Below are 23,856 nucleotides of genomic sequence, written 5' to 3'. Positions count from 1 at the left end.
CCTTGCCTACAGGGGCTAGCAATCTGCTGATTTTAGAGGGCACGTCGCTGACATCCAAGATGTCTAATCCTATTGGCACCGTTTGCAGGGTCTCCATCTCGTCTACGTCTTTTGTTCTGCCCTTTAATGCAACTTCACATCAAGCAGTATATTTGTGCAGCGGTCCAGAGCTTCATCCCTTGTCGTTTCGTGCACATAGGCTTGTGATGTGAGATGTCTCTAGGCTACAAGCTGCTCGCCCCTGAATCAATATCCCAACACAGCCAATCCCGCCGCGCTTCCCCTGACATCTGACGGATGAAGAGGGTGGTGAATACAATTAAGAGCTGTTAGTAGATTAAGGGACACGGAGGTAAAAAAAAAAAAAACATCAAAAAAATTCCCCTGCTATCGAGATCTGCAGCCTTATCCCCCCCCCCGTGGCAGGGGAAGGGTTAATACGGCTGCCAATTCTTTCTGTCTCCCCCTGCAAAACCCGATCGGACGCGGAGAATTGACTGTTTCTTGATGCAATCTTTACTGGAAAGGCGGAGATGTATTGGAAACGAGGAGGGGGCTTAGGAGAAAAAAAAACTGAAAAAAACAGACACCCATTGATATCCGCGGCCAATGAGAACGCGACGTTGGGAAAGGGGAGGGCCGCTTCATCCAATGGAATCAAACAGACGCGAGATCGATTTTTTTCCAGTCTTTTTGTAAGCATAGAAGAATTTCATTTTTTAACACAAGTGCTTAATTTTTATTGTCTGGTTTTTTTTGTTTCTTTTTTTCTTTTTTGTACCAAGCTATTTACTAAGAATCGCCACCAAGACGAGACGACCCGACCGGCGGCATACTTTTTTTTTTTCCTCCTCTTTTCTAGGATTTTTTTCTTTTTTTTTTTGCATGGATACCGTTCGCAGGAAATTCAGACGATGTGCAAACAATACTGGATTTTATACGTTTTCTACGGAAGAGGTGAGCCGCCTGGATCTTTGGCCATGGGTGTCGTGGAAATTGGGAGGATTTGGGCTTTGTGTGCATGTTGGGATCATGACCGATAGTCTTGGTGTGTGTGCTGCTTTGTCTTCCCAACCGTGAATATTTTACCTTACCGCCATACCGCGTTGCCATGTTACGTGTCCTATAGCTTACGGTCTGTTCTTAACACTTGATCTAGACATAGGTGTCCGGAATGATCATCCTATTTTACGACGGCCGTAAGATTTATCGCACCCTGCGGAGCGGTCAATCCCGAGTGAGTGCACCGGGGATGAAGAAGGTTTCAGACGTTCACTCATTTGCCTCTGAGGGGATGTAGATCTGGAAATACACCATTTTACCAACACTGCGCAACACAATGTGCATCACTGGGTGCATGGCCGGGGATAGCAGGGGGGAGGGGGGGGGGGACGGTAACTTGTGGATATTCACGCGCACGTTTTTGGTGCAAAGTGTATAACAATGTCCGGCGTGTACTAGACAATAATATGGTATTGTGTAGAGTTGCCGGAGGGGGAGGGGGGGGGGAGAGGAATCAGGAAGAGTAAAAACAGCATCCCTAAAGCGGCAGTAACGGGGGTAGGGGTAGGGGGAAGGGTGCCATTTCCACAGTGTTGGTTGCCATGGAAACAGTACAGACTGCCTGGCGTGCTTTACATGGGCTGACGGCTTCGTAAAATGAATGGATGGCGAAGGGTGAAAAGAGACGGCGAAAATGAAAGGGGCGATTTGTAAGAGTATCACTAGGGTTCGCGGAAAACAATAGGTCGCACGCCAAATCCTTTTCTCGCCAAATCTTCCGGTTTATGCCCCTTATTAGGATGGGGAAGGTTTACGTCAGGGGCTTATTATAGGCAGTCTTGGCTTATGTCATTTTTAGGTAAGCCGAGACCAAATTCCGATTTATTATTCCGGATTTACAAGCGGGTCAGTAATTCATTAGAGAAAGCAGAAGAACCATCGAATGACAGGCGATGTGTAAAACACGAGGTCATCGTCCCGGCCCCACAAACTTCTGTATTTACAGAGTCATAAAGGCCCGGAGCGCTTGTTATACCTTTACGATATAGTTACCGTTTCATATAGAGCGCTAACATAGTCCTGAGCGATGTAATGGCATCGGGCTCGTCCTTTAATATTCTTTATGGGACCAGAATATGTTGGTGGGTAGGCCATATATATTAGATTGGTGGAGTCTGGTACTCAGCACCCCTGCGGATCGGGTCATGCAAGAGTGGCCTAAGGTCAGTGTCTACTTACTACTGGTGGTGGTGCAGGGTATTGCAACTCGGATGAAGCTGCAGTACCCTGCACCACCACTACTGATGGGGGCAGCTTTATGAAGACTTGTGTAGTCAACACCAGCCTTCGTATCCCTTACACTGGTGAAGGTTGCACCACAGGCCTCCTTAGGGCACAGAGGGGGCGGATTATGGCGCGGAATCCACATCATAATCCGCCTCCTGACAAAGGCGGTCTATGGAGACCAGAACATACCTGTAGAAGCTCACAGAAAATAGAAGCAGGCTGCCCTTTCTTCAGGCAGATTCTGCGGCTCACCGCGGTAGCAACCTCTGGAGTCGGCCCATTCATTTGGGCGGGGGTTGGCCCCCGCATCACTCTCGGTGCCAAAATCCGCCCCACGTGTGAACTTAGACTTATACATCAGGTGCACCCTCCACCAGGCCGCACATACACAAAAAATCTACGCCAGGATAGGTCATCAGTATCCGATTGGTGAGGGGTCTGACACCCGGACCCCACACGGATCAGCTGATCCCATACTGCTGGGTGGAGCCGGAAGCAGCCCTGCTCCAGTTCGAAGACACCACCCTTCTGACAGTGGAGGGATATAGGTGCCAAAACTAGCGGTAATAATACCTCTGGCACCCGGTTGCGTGTATCCAAGAGTGCGCCCGTACCCGGAGTGTAAGCCTGTACCCAGGGGCACATATCCAAGAGTGCGCTATAGACATTGCCTTTGTTCACACCGGCACCTGTCACCACTGGGACTTACAATCTGAATTCCAAAGTAGTCTTGGAGTTTGAAAGGAAACCAGAGTACCTGGCAGAAACCCAAACAATCATGGGGACAACGTATAATCTCCATGCAGGTATTCTTAAAGGGGTTTTCTAGGACTTATTTATCGATGACTTATGCTTAGAATAGATCATCAGTATGTGAACCCTGGGGGTCTGACACCCAGGACCCATGCCGATCAGCTAGTTGAAGAGACTGCAGCCTTTTGGTGAGTGCTTCACTGATTACTAAGCATAGGGCCGTATGTATTGATATTGCAGCTCAGTCCCATTCTCTTGAATGGGACTTAGCTGCTGCTTTACTTTGCGACTGATAAACATGATGTTATCGGCACAGAAAAGAGACCGAGGCAGATTTTTACTCTGCTTCAATTATATGGAAAACGCCAGCAATTCCACAAGTATAATTGACGTGCCGCGATGTACAAAAACGCGACGGATTTTGAAATCGCAGCATTTCTGCTTCAGATATTTTTCTGCCATGTGTGGATGGTATTAGGCAGAATCCTGTTCACTATGCAGGTACTGTAAAATGGCGTTTTTTTTACTAAGGGCAAAATCGTGGCGTTTACGCTACGTGGGGCCCCATCCTTAAACCAGAACCCGCTCTGAAGGCAACATCACTAACCACTGACCCACCCCTTGTTCTTCCCACCACCCCATACACATGCACACTTGGTTTGGGCGAGTACTGATGTGTTCTCAGTGGGTAGAGAAGAATATGTCGCTGCCAGACCCCTCCACTGGCGGCAGCTTATCTTCTATAAGAACGAAGGATTGGGATCTGTCGCACACCCCATACGCGTAGGACGTCCCACTCTTCTGTTTTTGGGGTCTGCTGTTAGATCAGAGTGAATGAGACCCTTGGGTGCTATGTATACTGTGTATAGTTTGGCGACATTTTTACAAGTGTCCTCTTTAAAAGCCTACCTGTGTGTATTACGCCATAATTAAAGTCTGTCATCGCTTCTGATGTTAATGGAACATGAAGCAAGTGTCTGTGTGAATAATGTTCAGCAAGCCGTACCTAAGCGCCTGTGTCATGTAGCAGCCCCTCCTGACAAGAACGCCACAGGTAACATGACAGATGATAGCGGCTCGGATTACCGGTTACCCAACTCTGGTGTGCGACGCATATGTAATACCTGCTTTATCTGTACGCGACAGAGCTGTCATGATAACGTATAGACTGCTCCATATCGCACTGAACTCGCTTATAGACACGTCACTTGTCATCATGATATTGTTATCGGGCCTGATGACACCTAAAGATGGCAGACACCAGGACATCAACGCAACCCTGTACCTGCAGAGTAGACGGATAAAACAGGACAACGACTAAACGGAAAGATTTCACAACATGCAATATTAATGTCCCGCGACTCTGCGCTCGGCCTGGTATTGAGGTTTTGGAGAGTTTCTCAGTTTAACCTCTTAATGACCAGAGATTTTTTTAGCATTTGTGCACATAACGGTTTAATGGCGCAGATTTTTTAAAAAATTTGTTTGCAGTGTTTTTTTTTTTTTTCCGATAATACCTTTTCTAAAAAATGGTCTTGTCCTTTTTTTTATTAGTTTACCGTACATACTCGAGTATAAGCTGAATTTTTCAGCACAGTTTTTGTGATGAAAAAGCCCCCCTTGGCTTATACTCGAGTCAGAAAAAAGAATTAGGTATCCCTGTATCTGACAGTGACCGTTCTACTGAATATAGGGGATCTGCAGTGCTCCTGTTCCATCGGGAAGGGGTTAATAGGAGCACTGCAGCCAGACTGAATTCCAAGTGGGGGAAAAAAACTCAGTCCTCAAGCTCAGGGAAGGGGCAGATAGACAACCAAAACACCCCCTCCCCTTCCCCAGCAACTACTGCACCCAAAAACTCCGACCATTTTAATTTTTGAAAATTTCCAGTAGCTGCTGCATTTCCCCCCTCGGCTTATACTCGAGTCAATAAGTTTTCCCAGTTTTTTTGTGGTAAAATTAGAGGCCTCGGCTTATATTCAGGTCGGCTTATACTCGAGTATATACGGGTAATTAAACTAATGAATCTGAACGAATACTGACAAAAAATACTACCAAACTAATAATTGGTTATTATTGTGTTTTATTATAGAATAATGTTATTTTTTTTCGCTGCTTTCCATCCCTACCACCCATACAGTAATATTAGTCACTGACTATACCGGGAAGCATCTGACAATCATGACTGCCAGGTCCCATAGAGGCAGTGGGTTTGCCACTTGCATAGCGCCTCAAAATCTGCTGCCAAAACCGGCTCCCATTGACTTCAAAGGGAGCCGCTCGCTTCTTTTTTCGCTAGCTATCTTGCTGCAGATTCCGCGGCTGAGTCAGCTGCGGCGTCTGTGACGTGAGGCTCCCTCCCCATCAGGCCCATTCATTCTGGCCTATTCCGGAGCGGAATGCCGTGCGGAATGTTCACACGCGGAATGCAAATTCCTCCATGTGAACATACCCTTATTGGGGCAGATTTATGAAAAGGGGCAATTTCAACACCCCTAATATCCTTAGTGGAGGGTGTACTTCAAGGAGCTGAACACTTCCTCATAAATCAGACGCATCCTCCATCAGATCTGACATAGATTTAGGGATCATTTATAACTCCAAACTATCCTAAGGCCCCGTTCCCACAGAGTAATGCAACGCTCATTCAGAGTGAGGCGCTTCAAAACAGATCCCATTGACTTCAATGTGTAGCGCGCGTAAGATGGCACCCAATGAAGTCAATGGGATCTGTTTTGATGCGCCTCGCTCTGACACATGTTTACGTGTCAGAATGAGTGGCACGTTACTCCGTGGGAACAGGGCCTTAATGATCAAAAATCTGGCTGGGCAAGTGTGCATGACCACACCAGGCTCCCTCCTGCAGGTAAGTGGCAAGGGCAGCACAAAAAATTTAAAAAAGTTGCAAATTACAAAAACTTAATTTGCAGAATAATTTGTGACTCGCTTCGGCAGCACAAATGCTAAAATTTTTATTTTTTTTTTAACTTAAGACAATCCCCCCCAATAAGTGATACGTAGCATGTAAAGGAGAAGACAAAAGCAGTTATAAATGACTTCTTTCTCCTCCAGGTCTCTAAGGGTAAGTTCACATGGTTACAAATGAAGAGGTATTCCTCTTCACTTTCTGTCACCATATTTTTCGTCACCATATTCGTATTCGGCACTGTTTCTGTTGTGACTTTCTGCTGCTGAATAGGACCAGATAAAGCAGGGCGCTTATTTTTTCAGCGTCCTGCTGCGATCTCTGCCTCCCATTGAAAACAATGAGAGGAAAATTCCAAACAGACTCTACCGCCGATTCCCGGGCTGAATCCACTCCCAAATCCGCTGCAAATTCAGCAGTGTGAATGCACCCTAACAGCTGGACACCTGAGCTGCTTCTGCAAGTTTGCAGGAGCTTTAAACCTTTCCTGACATCCAATGTACTATTATGGCCGATATCGGGACTTTAGACACACTATATCCACCTGGTTTCTGCGAATATGATGATTTGCTTAAAGAGGACCTTTCATGGATTTGGGCACAGGCAGTTCTATATACTGCTGGAAAGCCGACAGTGCGCTGAATTCAGCGCACTGTCAGCTTTCCCGAGCCATGCCCCGGGTGAAGAGCTAGCGGTCCTGGTACCATAGCTCTTCATCATCAGAAGGGCGTTTCTGACAGTCTGTCAGGACCGTCCTTCTGCACAGCAGCGCCTATCGCGCTGTACAGTGTGAGCGGGGAGGAACACCCCCTCTCTCTGCTCTCAGTACTCGTCCATAGACAAGCACTATCAGGAGGGGAGGGGGCGTTCTGGAGCACTTGTTTTCACTTGTTGTTGTCACACATCAAGACCTGTAGGGGGCAGCACTGGATACTGACCACAGGCAAAGATGTGTGCTCTGACAACCACAGCCATGCTCCTGGTGCACCAAACAGACCTCATGTTGCACTACGTGTATGACGGGTTATATCAATAGGACAGGTTTACTATTTCTACTCCCTCCTCGTACAATGACGATGACTTGACAGCTTACAGAAATCTAGACTATATTCTTCTTCTTTCACCTTTCCTTCCCGACAGCGCATCAAATATCTTTTCTACAGAAATAATCTTAGTCTTCCAGGTCAGTAGTAACCTGGGGAACAGTCAGAAGACTTCTGTAGGCGCCACATTCACAATTCACCCGTCTATCAGAGAAGATTTCTAGCAGTTCTTCAGAAATAACTGCAATTTTCTACATTGCGGTTTTACGTAGAAATTCGGGGGCACGGAGGGTTAACTGGGAAGCGATCGCTTCTTCACCAGAGATTCTGCCATTTCTGTCAAATATTATGGACATTTTTGTCTGGAAAAATGAAGGAAATTATAAGGGGAGATCTTATTATAGTCAATGGGGCCCATCAGGGTCCACGTCATTCTGTCACATAATGGATCCGTCCATGGAAGGATTTCAGTTTTTCTATAACAGAACATAATAATGGACGGACACCCCAGAGGACTGGAGGATCCTCTGGTGGGCCCAGGAACTGACTGATGTCACAGCTCCCCCTAGTGGTGGGGCAGGTACTTCACTTTGTATCTCTCCACAGTTGGGAGAGAGGGAGCACAAGTGACAGGAAGAGACCTTGCCCTTCCCTTCTCTCCCTGTCACTTGTGCTCCCCTATATGTGAGCCCCCCTCCCCACACCACCATACACTTACTAAAGTACCGTAGTTCTTAATATCTGTGAACACTCAGAACTTATTAAGGACACTCTACATACATGTACTAAACCCCCCACACCATTCATACATGTACAGAGACCCCTCCCCACATCCTACATACATGTACTAAACCCCCCACACCATTCATACATGTACAGAGACCCCTCCCCACACCCTACATCCATGTACTAAACCCCCCACACTATTCATACATGCACAGAGACCCCTCCCCACACCCTACATACATGTACTAAACCCCCCACACCATTCATACATGTACAGAGACCCCTCCCCACACTCTACATACATGTACTAAACCCCCCACACCCTACATACATGTACTAAACCCCCCACACCATTCATACATGTACAGAGACCCCTCCCCACACTCTACATACATGTACTAAACCCCCCACACCATTCATACATGTACAGAGACCCCTCCCCACACCCTACATACATGTACTAAACCCTCAACACCATTCATACATGTACAGAGACCCCTCCCCACACCCTACATACATGTACTAAACCCCCACACCCTACATACATGTACTAAACCCCCCACACCATTCATACATGTACAGAGACCCCTCCCCACACCCTACATACATGTACTAAACCCCCCACACCCTACATACATGCATACCTCCCAACCGTCCCGATTTCCGCGGGACAGTCCCGATTTGGGTGACATGTCCCGCGGTCCCGGTTGGAGGGAGGTATGTCCCGATTTCAACTCAGATCTGCGTCCAGAGGACGCAGATCTGAGTTGAACACATATGCGGCTGAAGCAAGGAGCTGACACAGGTCAGCTCCTCGCTTCGCCGCTGCCCGCCTCTCTCGCTGACACATGCGGCTGAAGCGAGGAGCTGACCTGTGTCAGCTCCTCGCTTCGCTGCTGCCGCCGGCTCCTGGTTTGTAGACGCGATGTACAAGCCAGGAGCCGGCGGCAGCAGCGAATCGAGGAGCTGACACAGGTCAGCTCCTCGCTTCAGCCGCATGTGTCAGCGAGAGAGAGACGCAGCGGCGAAGCGAGCACGCGAGCAGCTTCAGCCGCATGTGTCAGGGAGAGAGGCGGGCAGCGGCGAAGTGAGGAGCTGACCTGTGTCAGCTCCTTCCTTCAGCCGCATGTGTCAGCGAGAGAGGTGGGCAGAGAGCGGCGAGGGAGCGGAGGAGAAGGTAAGTTTAATGTGGAGGTGGAACGTGAATCTGGGGGCAAATGAAGGAGAGGACGTACATACATGTACTAAACCCTCAACATCATTCATACATGCACTGAGGCCCCCTGCTCATATATTTAGTGAGGACTCATCCAACATTGTTAGCGATGTACATGCGGGGTGGGGGGAAACTCCAGTAACTCCACAGAATTTAGCCAATCACCAAAATCTAATGAAAATAATGTTAAACACAATACTATATAATAATGGCTACTAGAGACTATGGGCCTTATACATAGTACAATCAGTGGCGTAACTACCGGGGTAGCAGGGTTAGCGGCTGCTACAGGGTCCAGGACATTAGGGGCCCGGCGACAGCTGCTACCCCTGCATTGTTTTAATTTTTTTAATAGGCCGTTACCAGTTACCGGGCCCTATTTACTTACCGATCCTGGCATGGGCCGGGATCAGTAAGTGACACCACGGGCCCCACAAGGACTATCAATATACTCGGGGGTCTGATATAACGATCGGATGCCCCGGAAAGGTAAAGGAACATAACAAACACTGTTACTTACTTTTCCACACTCCTGGCAGGCTTCGGGCCTAGTTGTGTGACGTCCCTAACGTCACATGACCCCGGCCTGCGTCCCAGGTCATGTGACGTGAGTACGTCATTAAATAAGGCCGACACCACCAAGGACTACAGCGGAGCGGGAGATAGGTGAGTAACATTGTTTTTTATGTTTGTATCCCCCTCGATCTCTGATTATTATACTCTGGGGTCTGAAAAGACCCCAGAGTATAATAATTGTTCATTGTTCATTATGGGGCAAAATACTGTGTACAGGGGCCACAATGGGATGCAATATTATGTGCAGGGGCCACTATGGGGTATAATACTGTGTGCAGGGGCCACTATGGGGGATAATACTGTGTGCAGGGGCCACTATGGGGTATAATACTGTGTGCAGGGGCCACTATGGGGTATAATACTGTGTGCAGGGGCCACTATGGGGGATAATACTGTGTGCAGGGGCCACTATGGGGGATAATACTGTGTGCAGGGGCCACTATGGGGTATAATACTGTGTGCAGGGGCCACTATGGGGCATAATACTGTGTGCAGGGGTCACTATGGGGTATAATACTGTGTGCAGGGGCCACTATGGGGCATAATACTGTGTGCAGGGGCCACTATGGGGGATAATACTGTGTGCAGGGGCCACTATGGGGGATAATACTGTGTGCAGGGGCCACTATGGGGCATAATACTGTGTGCAATGGCCACTATTGGGCATAATACTGTGAGCAGGGGCCACTATGGGGCATAATAGAGTGCGCAGGAGTGCGGCGGGGGCTTGGTCGGTCGAGGTCTTTGGTGTTGGTCCGGAAGGGGGGGGGGGGGGGCATGTCAAAAGTTCGCCACGGGCCCCGCCATTCCTAGTTACTCCACTGAGCACAATATTATACTAGAGACTGTGGGCCTCATACATAACACAATATTATAGTGGCTAATAAAGACTCGTACATTATTCCATATAATGACACGGAGCATCAGTCGGCGTCCGTGCACACTACAATGTCTTTTCTTGCAGGATCCTTCCCATTCAGTCTCCTTGTTATCGTTGAGGTATTGAAGTGTGGAGTGGAGATGACACAAACAGAAGTCATTTTTTTTGCCAGTTTTTCAGTTGCAGCGTAAAAAGACACGAAAGTGTGAAAAATATACCCTAGTTCTCATTTTCCTTTTTTTCTGTAAAACCTGCTGCCGGGAGAGCGAGAGTCTAGCCATGAGAAGGGAGCTGAATAAATCCAAGTAGACCTCATGTCTCCCTGTCTGTCTAGGAGGCTGCAGACAGACGTATCAGACTTGGGGGCCCAGGGCCCATCATTAAGAGTCTCTCTGGGGGCCCATAATACAGTTACCTGACAAGTTCCTAAAATGTCGCCATCATAAATGTACATTACAGGAGTATCTTGCTGCCTGACCCTTGCCTGTGACTGTGACTGTTTCTGTCCACGGCCCTATAAGTAGTCTGTTGCCTGGCTCTTGTCTTGAACTAGGCCGCAGGCTGCAGCAAGATGACCTGGGCCCCTGCAGTGTGATTGAGAAGATGGGACCCAGGGAGAAATGAAGTGTGCTGGCCTGACTTTGCACCTAGAGGTCATCTGCCATGGTGAATTGGGGCCCACCTGGCTCAGGGGCGCACTAGGGGATTCACCTGTTCACCTGTGGGCCAGTCCAAACCTCACAGTGAGTGCTCTAAAGGCCCCAAAGACGTAAAGCAATATCACTAGGACTGTCCAATAGAGATGAGCGGATAGTATTCAAAACTAGTTTTGAATACCTCGCTCCCATAGGAATGAATGGAAGCAGCTGAACACCAAGGGGTTAAGCGCCAGCTGCAGACCCTGGCCGCACGCCGGCTGCTTCCATTCATTACTATGGAGCAAGGTATTTGAAATTAGAGTTTAGAATACTATTCACTCATTTCTACTAGCCAACTATCTTATCTATATGGAGGTATACTGATTCTCTCCCGTTAGAGGGAAGAAGAGTCAGACATATTGAATTTTAACATGCCAGATCCTTTATTCTCATGGGTCATAAGCCATCGCAGGAGATGTCTCCTCTCCTTATTGGGAACACAGGAGGAATAGCTGTTTGGCGCTATTACTGGGTCAGGCCTTCTGGACCTCACAGACTCCCTATAACTCCGGAAATCTCCTGTAACTAAGCAATTATCGATATAGGAGCAGAAGTGACAAGTTGGGGGTCTCAAGAATGCAAACAATCATATAGGAAATACTCAAGTCTGCCCCTATAAAAAACCACCGGTCTGCTTACACTAGGTTCACACTAGCGTTCAGGTCTCCATTCTGTGGTTTCCGTCTTCTGTATGCCAGAAGACGGAAAGCTGTCAGACCGGGTCCGGCCGTGAGCGCCGCTGAGCGTTTTATGCTCTCCGCCGTGAAACCGTTTTTTTTAAAATCGGACACAGAGTACTGCATGTCCGACTCTGTGTCCGATTTAAAAAAACCGGCTTCGCGGCGGAGAGCATAAAACGCTCACCGCCGCTCACGGCCGGACATCTTTCAAACCCATTCAAATGAATGGCTATGACAGAGTCCTGCAGGTTTCCGTCTCCTGCCTCTGTTTTGTGCAGGAAACGGAAACCTGTATGAACGGAGACCGGGCGCAGATGTGAATGAGCTCTTATACTGTATTTCTTGGAAAGCCTCCATACTTCTAAGAGCAAGATTTCACACATTTGGTGTAAACATGTCGCACAGTCGGGGTCTCCACATTCTCACGTCAGATGGACCTACATGTGAACAGGAGGCTCCTCTCATTGTTTTGGGCCTACGTTTTGCAGCCTCAGCAGCCTCTGACTAACCATCTGTGTAAAACATCAGGCAGAAGATACGCCAGTAAATAACAAATGTCTGCATAGCCATTATCATATTAAAGGCGGCCATTGTTTACTTGGTCTAAAATAGACTTATTGTATTGTGTTTGTATTCACGAGCATTGCACTCCTATAGATGGAGAACGCAGGCGCTTTTCATTTCCCTCCAGCATGGTACACACAAGCCAGAGGGAAACTGATGTCAGAGCAGATCCTATAGTTCTCTATGGGATTGATTCTGGCACAGGAGGCATCAGTTCTGGCACTGTATGGCAGCGGATTTGTGCCTAAAGCTGGATGGAAAAACTCTACCTTTTTGCATCTGGTTCCTCTAAAATTCCTACAATGCTGGGTACTGTCTGAAGATAGAAGCGGCAGTACATAGTGTTCTGCGGAGGAGCGCCCTAAACTGCCCCGTCCATAGTCCATCAATTTATAGCATGATGCCGGCAATTGCCGAATCCCCCACTCTGTGTATCTAGTAGTCACTACTGTACCCGAACAGGGCATGCTCTTTAATGCCCCCACTTACAGTATAATGCTTCTTAGTGCCCCCACCCACAATATAATGCTTCTTAGTACCCCTACCCAAAGTATAATGCTTCTTAGTGCCCCCAACCACACTATAATGTTTCTTAGTACCCCCACCCACACTATAATGCTTCTTAGTGCCCCCAGCCACACTATAATCCTTCTTAGTGCCCCCACCCACACTATAATGCTTCTTAGTGCCCCCAACCACACTATAATGTTTCTTAGTACCCCCACCCACACTATAATGCTTCTTAGTGCCCCCAGCCACACTATAATCCTTCTTAGTGCCCCCACCCACACTATAATGCTTCTTAGTGCCCCCAACCACACTATAATGTTTCTTAGTACCCCCACCCACACTATAATGCTTCTTAGTGCCCCCAGCCACACTATAATCCTTCTTAGTGCCCCCACCCACACTATAATGCTTCTTAGTGCCCCCACCACAATATAATGCTCCTTAATGCCCACACTCACAGTATAATGCTCCATAGTGCCCCCACCAAGATTATGATGCTACATCAGTGTTCCCTGCAGAATATAATGCCACGTTAGTGCCCACTCAACATAATGCCACAATAGTGCCCCTCTCAGACTAATGCCATGTTAGTTGCACCCTGCAAAGTATAATGCCACGTTAGTGCCCCTCTCAGAATAATGCCATGTTAGATGCACCCTGCACAGTATAATGCCATGTTAATGCCCCCTGCACACAGTATAATGCCACACTAGGAAATATTTTTTCTTGTCTAAACCTGGGGGGTGTCTTTTTGTCTGAAAAATACTGTAAAACCTAGACGTGTTCAGCTCAGGCCTTTACTTGATGGTGGAGCCCGATCAACGGACCCTTACTAAAAGAAGTTGAATATCTTTACTCTATTGGCCTAGGCAACCCATCATGCCTTGAGGAGCATCGTGGTAAAAACATATGAGAACTTATGGTTTGGGAGTAGAAATTTGTAATAAACCCTTATGACATCTGATGCATTTTTGCACCACTTTTATCATTAGGCTAGGGTCACACTTATGCCGTGCTCTCCTTCATTCGTATCTGCCGAGGAACCCGAACAACAGAAAGACCTTCTGCTAAAACAGTGGTCACCCCAAAGACTCTTACGGAGACTCCGACGCAACCCTTAGTTGTAGTAACTTAAGGGACAAAAAAACTGATACTGATGCAAATGATATATGTGAACGTGCTCTTAGATTAGTGCACATCTGCATTTCTGTCATTTCTCTCTGTCCATTGTATAGTGTCCTAAAAATAATAATCCAAACCTATATTACCATACTGCACAGTCATTCCTCAAAGTACAACATTTATTTGCTCAAGGATGTCCATTGTAAGTTGAAACAAATTTTTGTCACTCAAGGAGTTGAAATGAATTAAAGGGAACCTGTCAGAGTGATTTGGGACACTAAATCACCCATGGACCGAAGGTCTAGTGTCCCAAATAGCCCTCTGTTGATAAAACCAAAATCATTCATACTTATACGTCTTGGAGTATACCCAGCTTCAGTGTTAGACCTTGGGCGCATGCGTAGTGAAGCTGGGATGTAAGTCTAAAAAAGTTTGTTGTGGGCATGGATGGCGTTACTATAGGTCTATATGGTCTCTGATTCATAAGGACTTGTGAGTAGTTTAATGTCCCATATCGTCTTGACAGGTTCCCTTTATGAGGTATGAGTCTCCTATTTTTGCACACTTTACTTTAGTGTACCTTGGATGAAGACTGGTGTATAAAAAGCCACTCTTACAAAATGTTCTCCTATCTTAAAAGGAGAATCACCAGAATCCAACATATAAACCCAGGCCAATAGACAAAAATATTCCAAGACACACGACTGCCCTCACAGTCTACTACACTCATGGAATAGTTCTCCGACCTCTCATGACGCAGGCGCTGATTACCATGATGACATTGAGTGACCAACTGAATGAACATCAACCAACCCAAACATGCAAGCAGGCTCGTACAGAACTCCTTCATCCTGGCATGACCCAAACATCATGGAGCAGTTATCATGGAATTGTACCATGGAACACGTTCAATGACTCATCCTAGATGCAACCAATGGTGGAAACAATGTTCTACCTACACATGTTACACCTGCAAAGTAAACACAATACTATACACTTTGCATCACCAATGGTTATATTAGGAGATGTCAACCTGTCTTGGGCAAAGACACAACATATAACCACTTACGGTTCCCCACCCACCGCTCCTTAGCTCAGAAGGGTAGCCTTCAATTCCACACCAAACCAAAGCTTTCACTTGTACAATAAAGGCGAATACTATAAAGGAGAATACTATTACTGATATAGTGTGACACTCATGAAAATGTAGGTTATTTAAGAGCAAAACAACATTTCCTCCTGCCGCGTCTTGTGTTGCCATCAAAATAATTTCTTCCTGATCCCCAAAATAGTAATTGGGTTAATTCCTTCCATTATTGGTAAGATCCTTCTCCATGGGAGACGAGAAGAGTCAACCAAATGCTTGATGTCCTTAGAAGTGCTAGGGGAGATGACAGAACCTATAAAGCTTATCTCCGTGTATCAAAGTTACCAAGTCATCAAAATAATTGTTAGCATTAAGTGGAAGCCTCTGCGTGTTGCTGTTAGCCTTATTCTGACTAAATGGATCTCTACGCTTTAGGGTAAAATCCTCATATTTTATACTAACAGCGCTGAATTCTTAATCTCTAAGCTCTGCTTCCGACTGACCGTTCCACTATTCAGATAACCAATTATAACGGGGTAACATTCATGTCCCCACCATATGCTCTACGTACTAGAAATGATCCATGCATCGTACCGACTCTCGCTTACAAGACGTACGCTTACTGTGTAGTAGTTCTGTGTCCTCTTTATTTTTAATATTTGCTTTAGAGGGTTTTTCCAGAAAATGTGGAAACCCCAGAGGGTTACCTATCCTTGATCTTCCATCCCAGCATAGGGTCCCCCGTTCCATCCAGTGCAGGTAGTGGCAGGCTGGTAGTAAAGTGACTTTGGTGTTGGCGTTGGTAAGAGGTCACCCAGCCCATTCCATTCTGAGCTGGAAGTGAAGTGGCTCAGGTGACGGCCGCAGCCAATCACTGGCCTTAGTGGTCACATGGCTACTGGCGACATCATTGCCAATATATCACCGGTACCCAACAGGTGACCATCCAGTGACTAGCTTCAGCCATCACTTAAGCTGCTTCACTTCCAACCCAGCCAATACCTGCACAGGATATAATGAGAGTCAGGACACCAGAGAGGGGGGTTAGATGAGCGACTCCTTTTTTATTTAACCCTACCTCCTGCTCCCGGTATACCCCTTTATCAAAGTTGTGTAGGTCAATATTGTTGAGTGTTCCTGTCTTCTTTCTGATGAGACTCCACCCTTCAGACTTGATCAGATACAAGCCAGCGGATCAGACTCATTTACCTGGTCATAAAATGGAAAAATGACACTAACGAGATATCAGATACCAGACTGACACAAGGGAGTGTATTATACACCAATAAGGATCACACCCCAAAAATGGATACAGATAGGTTTAATTGAACACACTAAAGGCTGTTTATTTTGTTCTAGAAATACATGCTTTCCATATGTATACATGTGTAGTGTGGCCAAGTGTGTATGTGCATTGAGTGAGAAGAAAGGAGTAACCTGCAGTGGACTTCCTTGGTGTTTCTTTATCGTCTCCTTAAAACAAAAGCTTTGGACAATGAAGGTACATGCCAGGGATCGATTGTTCTCAGGTATGTCCTCTGCATAAGCCTGTGCAATAGACTAGTCTAGGACGAGTGTTAATCGTTGCAACGTGTGTGGGTCAGCTCTTGTTGCAAAAAAAAAAAAAAAAAAAAAATCTTCCCATGTAACAGGGCCTTAAAGGAGTTGCCCAGGCTAAATACAATTTAAACAAAATCATCTCACCTGTCCCTGGTGCTCTGGTGCCTCTCAGCGTGGTCTGTCCTGCGGCTACATTGTTTTCTCCTAGCGGAAGTCCCTGCTGCCCGTGACCACTGAGGTCAATCAGTGGCATCAACGGAAGGGACCCGGGACATCGCAGCCGGCGAGGACTTACGCAAAAAAATAAGGCCACACCAGAGCACCAAGAACAGATGAGTATGTTTTTTAATGTGTTTTTTTTTTCACCTCTTCCAGACTAATTAGAAAATAAAATTTTAGCCTAGACAACCCCTTTAAGGCGGATTAAACCTGATGTACGTTGCTGGATGGCAATGTGTCCATTGTAAATTTATTCCACCCATTCTCTGGTGCACTGGTGTGAGACAGGGGAAGGAGATTTATGATACACAGCCTTTTACTTTCAGGAAGGAGAGAGTTAATGTTTTAATACAAAAAATAATAGTAGGTCAGCATATAGTCAATGAGGCAAGGGAGGGAGGCTGTGGCACAAAAGGGGCCAATTAATGTTTGGGAGCCCCCCCATGGGATGGGAAAGCTGGGAAACTTGTGTACAGACATATTGTGGCTGTCTGGGTCCAAATAGAGAAGTAAAGGGCAATGTAAATACTGCTAAAATATAGTGGTGGGATGCAGATATTGGTTGTGAAGAGAAGGTGCGCAGGGACCCAAACTGAGCTGTTGCACCAGTCCTGGACCCGTGGGCCCATACACATAAAATGGTTGCCCAGTTTCAGCACAATACTGCGCCTTACAATCTCTAGATCTGGTACACAGAGGGCCCGGAGAGATTTTTTGTTGCACATGCCTTTATGTTATAGGTAAATAGGTATCTTGTTCATATAGACTGGAGAGAAGAACAGAATATATGGGATACATATCCATAGAGAGCTATGCACAGTGCTGTAAAAAAGTATTTGCCCCCTTATAGATTTCTTGTGATTTGCACATTTGCCACAACATAAAATAGGCTAAGAGCATAAAGTAGGCTAACAGATCTCAAAAAGCAGCACATGCTGCCCCGATCTGATGAGATACAAAGTAATGATAAATAATAATAATAATTAATAATAATAATAATAATTAATAATTAATAATAATAATAAATGATTAGAAAAACGCGTTGTGTTATCTTGGAATTTGACAATCTGAAAATGTAAGTCTGACAAAAAAGCAACACAAAAGAAATCTGTAAAGGGGCAAATACTTCTTCACAGCACTGTATATATCTATAAGCCTTATACGTGGACAATCGATACCTCAACCCCTCCCCACTGCGGTACACATTCCCAAACTCTCTGAGCCTTGTACTAGGGGACGCATTTCACAGTGTTTTAATAATCGCTGACTGTTTTAAGTGATAATGAAAATGCTGCAAACCTCTGCTGTTCCATTTCTATGCACCGTTAATGAAGACGCTGTGTTGTATAATGATACTGATTGTACATACAGCGGATGAATACACTAAATTGTATAGTGATGAGGGTGCGCGGCTGATGAGCATTGTCTCCAGCGGTGCCACATCTGCATTGTTAAATCCCTTTCTCTGCTAATCACAGATGTTCTGGAGGATGGGGACCAAGAATCTTCCAAGTGTGCTCAATGTCAATGAGGACATTTTTGTGCTGAAGGTTTGCAAAAACCTTGGGATTATCCTGTTTGTTGCCCAATGCAAATGTTCAGAAGTCCGGTCTGATCTTAAAGGGAGTCTGTCACAAGAAGCCAGCATATCAACCCAGCCCTGCAGATAGATAGGTTACGGTCACCAAAACCCAGCATATCAACCTAGCCCTGCAGATAGATAGGTTAGGGCCACCAGAACCCAACATATCAACCCAGTCCTTCACATAGATAGGATAGGGCCACCAATATCCGGAGTATCTTTACAACTCTACAGATAGATAGGTTAGTGTCACCAAAACCCAGCCCAGCCCTGCAAATGCATAGGTTAGTGTCACCTGAATCACACAGATTTTATTCCCTAGTAGACCAGTGCCCAGTTACAATTCATTTGCATACAGTGAAAAACCTTTGCAACCTCACAGGCAGTTCTATATACTGCTGGAAAGCCGACAGTGCACTGAATTCAGCACACTGTCGGCTTTCCCGATCTGTGCCCCGGGTAAAGAGCTAGTGGTCCTGGTACTGTAGCTCTTTACAGTCAAAAGGGTGTTGCTGACAGTCAATCAGGTACGTCCTTCTCCACAGCAGCGCCTATCGCCCTGTACACCCATAGACGTGAATGGAGCACCGGTCATGCAAGCGCACTTCTCTATTCACAAAAAGTTCTTAGGGGGACTAAGTCCTGTGTATACGGGGTTTTCATCCATAACGGAACAACTCCTTTAAATGACGTGTCACCTGCTGGCGCCTGTTTGGGGTACATGAAACATGTGACGGGGAACCTTTGTATTGTTCTGAGCTTGTTTACACTGCGGACATATGTAACAATTGTCATATTTAATATAATCCGCTCTTTATCGTTATTAGGGGATTATCAGTCGATAGTTGACTATACTATTGTTCCATAATGTTATATTACAGCCTTCCTAACCTTCCAGATAACATTTCCGGATAAGCTTCCATATGTGTATACACTATATTTGGGCATTATATGACTTGTATTCTGCATTCAGCATCTGGCGCTGCAACGTTGGCGCACGATTACCTGGACGCCATCTGTAAATCTGTTCCCTAAATATTTTATAGTAAAGGTTTAAAGCCTAAGAAAATTCACTGTAAATTCACAGAACTCCTTCACTGGCATCGCATATAAAAGTGTATAAAAGTGTCAGATTTTTCATCTCTGCGATATAACAATCCTGGCCATTCCTTTGCAGAGTATTACAAGGGAAGCGGGCGAGATTTTGCCACAATGGTTACTATAAGTACAGAATTTTTATTCTTTGCCCTCACTGCACACATGCATCTGTCATACTGCTATACTTTACGCATAGATTGTGTGGCTACACCGTACTAATACCTGTTATAAGACACACATATAGTATTGCTATATGATACACGCATTACACTAATATACACACAACACATACACTAATACATAGACTGGAGGGCAGAGCTGGATTTCGCTCTGAATTGATCCCTTCACTCCCATCCCGTCCTCTTCTATCCAGACAGAGCTGTGACCTGGAACAAGTTACAACAGCTGTTGGCTGCTGTAACTTACTACAGATAGAAAAGAACTGCCAGAGATCCATGTTTTTAACCTGGGGCAAGATGTCCCCTCTCGTCATCCCTCTAGGTAGTTATATCATGTTATATATATGGTGTGTCAAGTCTTTCTACAGTAGAAACAGTGGACCTAGAATCCTAACACATTTAGCAGGGAGATTTATTGAGAAATTGCCTTATTTGATGACTAACGTAAAGCCTTGATAATATAGGAGTGGGTGTTTGGTCACAAAGACATAGGAATTCTAGTACCCCAACCATGCGCCACTTTTCACATTGTTAAACTACAATCACAACACGTATCAGCTCTAAAAGAATACGTAGTAATTCCGGGTAATGTGTGGTTCACATGCCGAATAACATGGGCGATATATAGAATGAAACAATGTCCCTATGTAAGAACAAGCCCCATAATACGCACGATCCATGTAATACACGTAATACACGTAATACACATTACATTTTTAGCCTTCAGAACATTACATAAAGTTGAGGTCACACACTGAAATTTCCTGTATTATTAGTTTTTGACATTTTACATTTCCCTTATCAGGCCCGATTCACATCTGTATTCGGTATTCCGTATGGGGAGTCCGCTTGTGGACCCCTTCCCCCCCGATCAGAATACTGAATGCATTGACAAGTGGTGAGCAATGAAAGCACACGGACCCCATAGACTATAATGGGGTCCGTGTGTTTTCCGTGGGATGTCCACACGAGTCATGCAGAGAGGAATGTACTTCATGAAGGACTTTTCTCTCCGCATGACTCGTGCGGACATCCTGCGGAAAACACACGGCCCCATTATAGTCTATGGGGTCCATGTGCTTTCATTGCTCACCACTTGTCAATGCATTCGGTATTCCGTTCAGGAGAGTCCCCAACTGGACTCCCCCAAACGGAATACTGAACTCAGATGTGAACCGAGCCTTATTTGTATCATACATTTTGGGTTTGTGTTATTTGCATGACATTACATCACATTACATTTGTGTTATTTGCATTACAGATTACAGATTCATTTAATGTGTCTCTTTATCTCTCTGTTATTGTAAGGCCAATGGCCGCCAATTCCTTAACTAATTTATGTTGGTAAAACATGAACCTTTTCAGCCTCAGAATGTCCTGACCCCACTGAAGGCATCACTTTTATCTATTTTTCCCTTGGACCCTTCTTTGAATGCTCCCCTTATGATAACCCCTAAGGCCTCGAATGTGCAGGTGGAGGGGAGTCCAATTTTTTTAGCACAATACACTCAGAGGACGCTTGGATGCCATGTTTGGTCCCCAATTTATTTTAATGAGGGGTTTCCACTCCATTGTCACAGAGCTTGATAGGACGTGGAGCATTGGAACGTCCCTCAGATGCCTCTTGGATTTTCCAGTGTCTCTACCTCCTGGTCCCGGTCAACACAGAAATGTGACCAGCGCTCTTTCAATTCATGGCCCCAGTGGTGACCAGCTTCAGGGTTGGTTCACCCTAGCGTTTGGGGACTCCATTCCCTAATCCACTTAAAATAGGTGGACCCTATTGATATCAGGCTGAGACCTGGCAGACCCCATTATAGTCTCAGGGATCAAGCAGACCCAAAAAACGGAAACCCAAGGGCTAGTGTGAACCTATCGTCAGTCAGTAATTGGATGAGTGGTCACTTTTCTGTGTCAAGAGGGGACCAGGAAGAGACTTTTGGGAAAACTGAAAATCCTCAGGAGATTATAGAGGAGAACGTGACTTGTTTTTTTTCCTGACCAGACAACCCTAATTAAATTCACTTTTAATAGCTATATTTTAATACTAGCTCAGTCCTCAATTTACAAAGATTGTAGGTGTGAAGCCATATATTACCAGACCTTAATCTACATCATGTATTTGCCAAAGTGTTAAGATTTCCAGATACATGATCAGAGGTGCAAATTGTTGTTAACTCACTTTGGTCGGGATTTAGGATTTTAGCTTATATTTCTCTCTCTATGGGGATGTCTGATCCAGTATTACATAGGTAATAGGTTTCTTTCAAGTCTCTTACATACCAGTTCAAATATGTGTCATTGGCCCAAGTTTACTAACTGGACTGTGCCTGCAAAGTGGACAACAATGCACCTTAAAGGGGTATTCCCAACTCGCTTTTCACCAACTTGCAGGCTGAATGCTCTGTTCACTTCCTGGTTTTCTCAGTACATTGGTGGGCGGGGTTTCACTTGCTCTGCTATCTCTCTTCATAGCAGTACATGTTTGCAGTCAGTACTGAGGGATGGTTGTAAATAAATTAGCACAGTATCACTGGAAGAACCACAATATGAAGCTGATGTAGCAGAGCTGGATTTGATAGGTGATGAGAATCCCAAATTTACATACTACAGGAACAAGAGTCAGCTTGCAGTAAACTCTGTTTTAGGTCTGTGTTTACATACAGAGGTAAGGGACTCCCTTTCTCAGCCCTTATCAGCAAAATTAAATTAGCAGACTGATATCTGAAGAGCCAGAGATAAACAGCTTAGAAATACAAGCTGCTCCCCCCCCTTCCTGAGACCAGGGAGCTATGTCACTTGTCCTGGGCAGAGAGATAAGATCATCCCAGGTCCATGGTTATGGAAGCGCACTGTAAACAATGAAGTGAATAATCTCAGATAATGGTCAAACAAACCATTTTTAAGAAAGCAATGTATTTAGGAAAAGTCTTAAATCCACATAAGCTAGCAGTATAGATAGGATCCTTGAGATCGGACAACCCCTTTAACTTGTTACAAAATGCTGCATCCCAGCTCCTGTACACCCCCATTTTTATACAGTGGGTGGACAGACACTCCAGCCCATCATATCTATGATAACTCATGCCAAATAACTTGTGGGAGTTATATCAGAAATCTAGATTTCTGACTTGTGTTCAAATGCACACACATGCACAAGAATAAGCAAGAGGCCGTAGACCATAAATTAATTAAGATTTGCTTAAACATGGCTTTTCACCACCAATAAAAACTCCATTTCTTAATCTATATTAAATAGGCGTCGCTCCACTGATTCTGGCACAGTTGGAATTTTTTCTCTAGCCCCTGCCATTCCCGAGTAATCAATGCTGTTAGTTTTGCTGTCTGATGTGCTGTTTAGGCTCAGGAGGGCGATGTCAGGCAGGAGCAGGCAAGAGGTGTGACTCTGAGTTATGACATTGGCTGTTTTTGATTGGAGATCTGAATCATACCCCCTGCCTGACACCGCCCTTCTGACATTACAGAGCTTAAACAGCACATCAGGCACCAAAACTTGTTATTCAGGAATGGCGGGGGCTACAGCGAAAATTCCAACTGAGCTGGAATCAGTGGAGCAGCCCCTCTTAATAGACGCTAAGAACTAGAATTAGTGGAGGTGATGAACAGTCCTCTTTAAGAGACACCAGTCTTAATAAATCCTTCACATTTAGGTAGAGCATAGGACTACGTCTTACCCTACAAAGTTGCCCCTCTTACAGTAAAGAATGTTTTGATTGCTGTACAATAATGTTTTTATGACTATTGTTATTATACTATTTGCTCTCGCGATCTTTCTTCCTGTTCGGACAAGAGAAAGCTACGTTCTGCTGCCTAAGATATTTCCATTTCAGTATTTTTCGTGTGACCTCAATTGCCTGTGTAATTGGTATGCTGTGAAAAGTGATGTAATATCACAGGACACCATAGCCAAGTGAAAAACTGAATGTAAATCACTGTAATAGAGAAACTGAATGATATTATATACCACCAAAAAATTACCGCTAACTAACTTCTTCTCCTTATACCTCTGATACAACCCAAATCTGTTCAGCTATTCCAAAGATATAAGATTTAATGTTGACGCAGACTACGGTATAATTGCCAAGTGGGTGGTAACTCTGTGGTTCTCTGGGGGATATAAGCAGGAG

General features: G+C 45.4%; 1 protein-coding gene across 1 annotated transcript in view; it reads left to right on the top strand.

Annotated features, from left to right (window-relative positions):
• Positions 1–919: 919 nt before the first annotated feature.
• The window catches only part of LOC142208901 (protein shisa-7-like), a 51,990-nt gene continuing 29,053 nt past the window's right edge, over positions 920–23,856 (top strand). Inside the window, exon 1 of the mRNA XM_075277744.1 lies at positions 920–957. The gene's annotated coding sequence lies outside the window, so the exon portion shown is untranslated. The remainder of the gene's footprint in view (positions 958–23,856) is intronic.

Source organism: Leptodactylus fuscus, chromosome 6 (assembly GCF_031893055.1).
Source record: "Leptodactylus fuscus isolate aLepFus1 chromosome 6, aLepFus1.hap2, whole genome shotgun sequence".
NCBI classification, from domain to species: domain Eukaryota; kingdom Metazoa; phylum Chordata; class Amphibia; order Anura; family Leptodactylidae; genus Leptodactylus; species Leptodactylus fuscus.
This window is presented reverse-complemented; position numbering and strand designations above follow the sequence as displayed.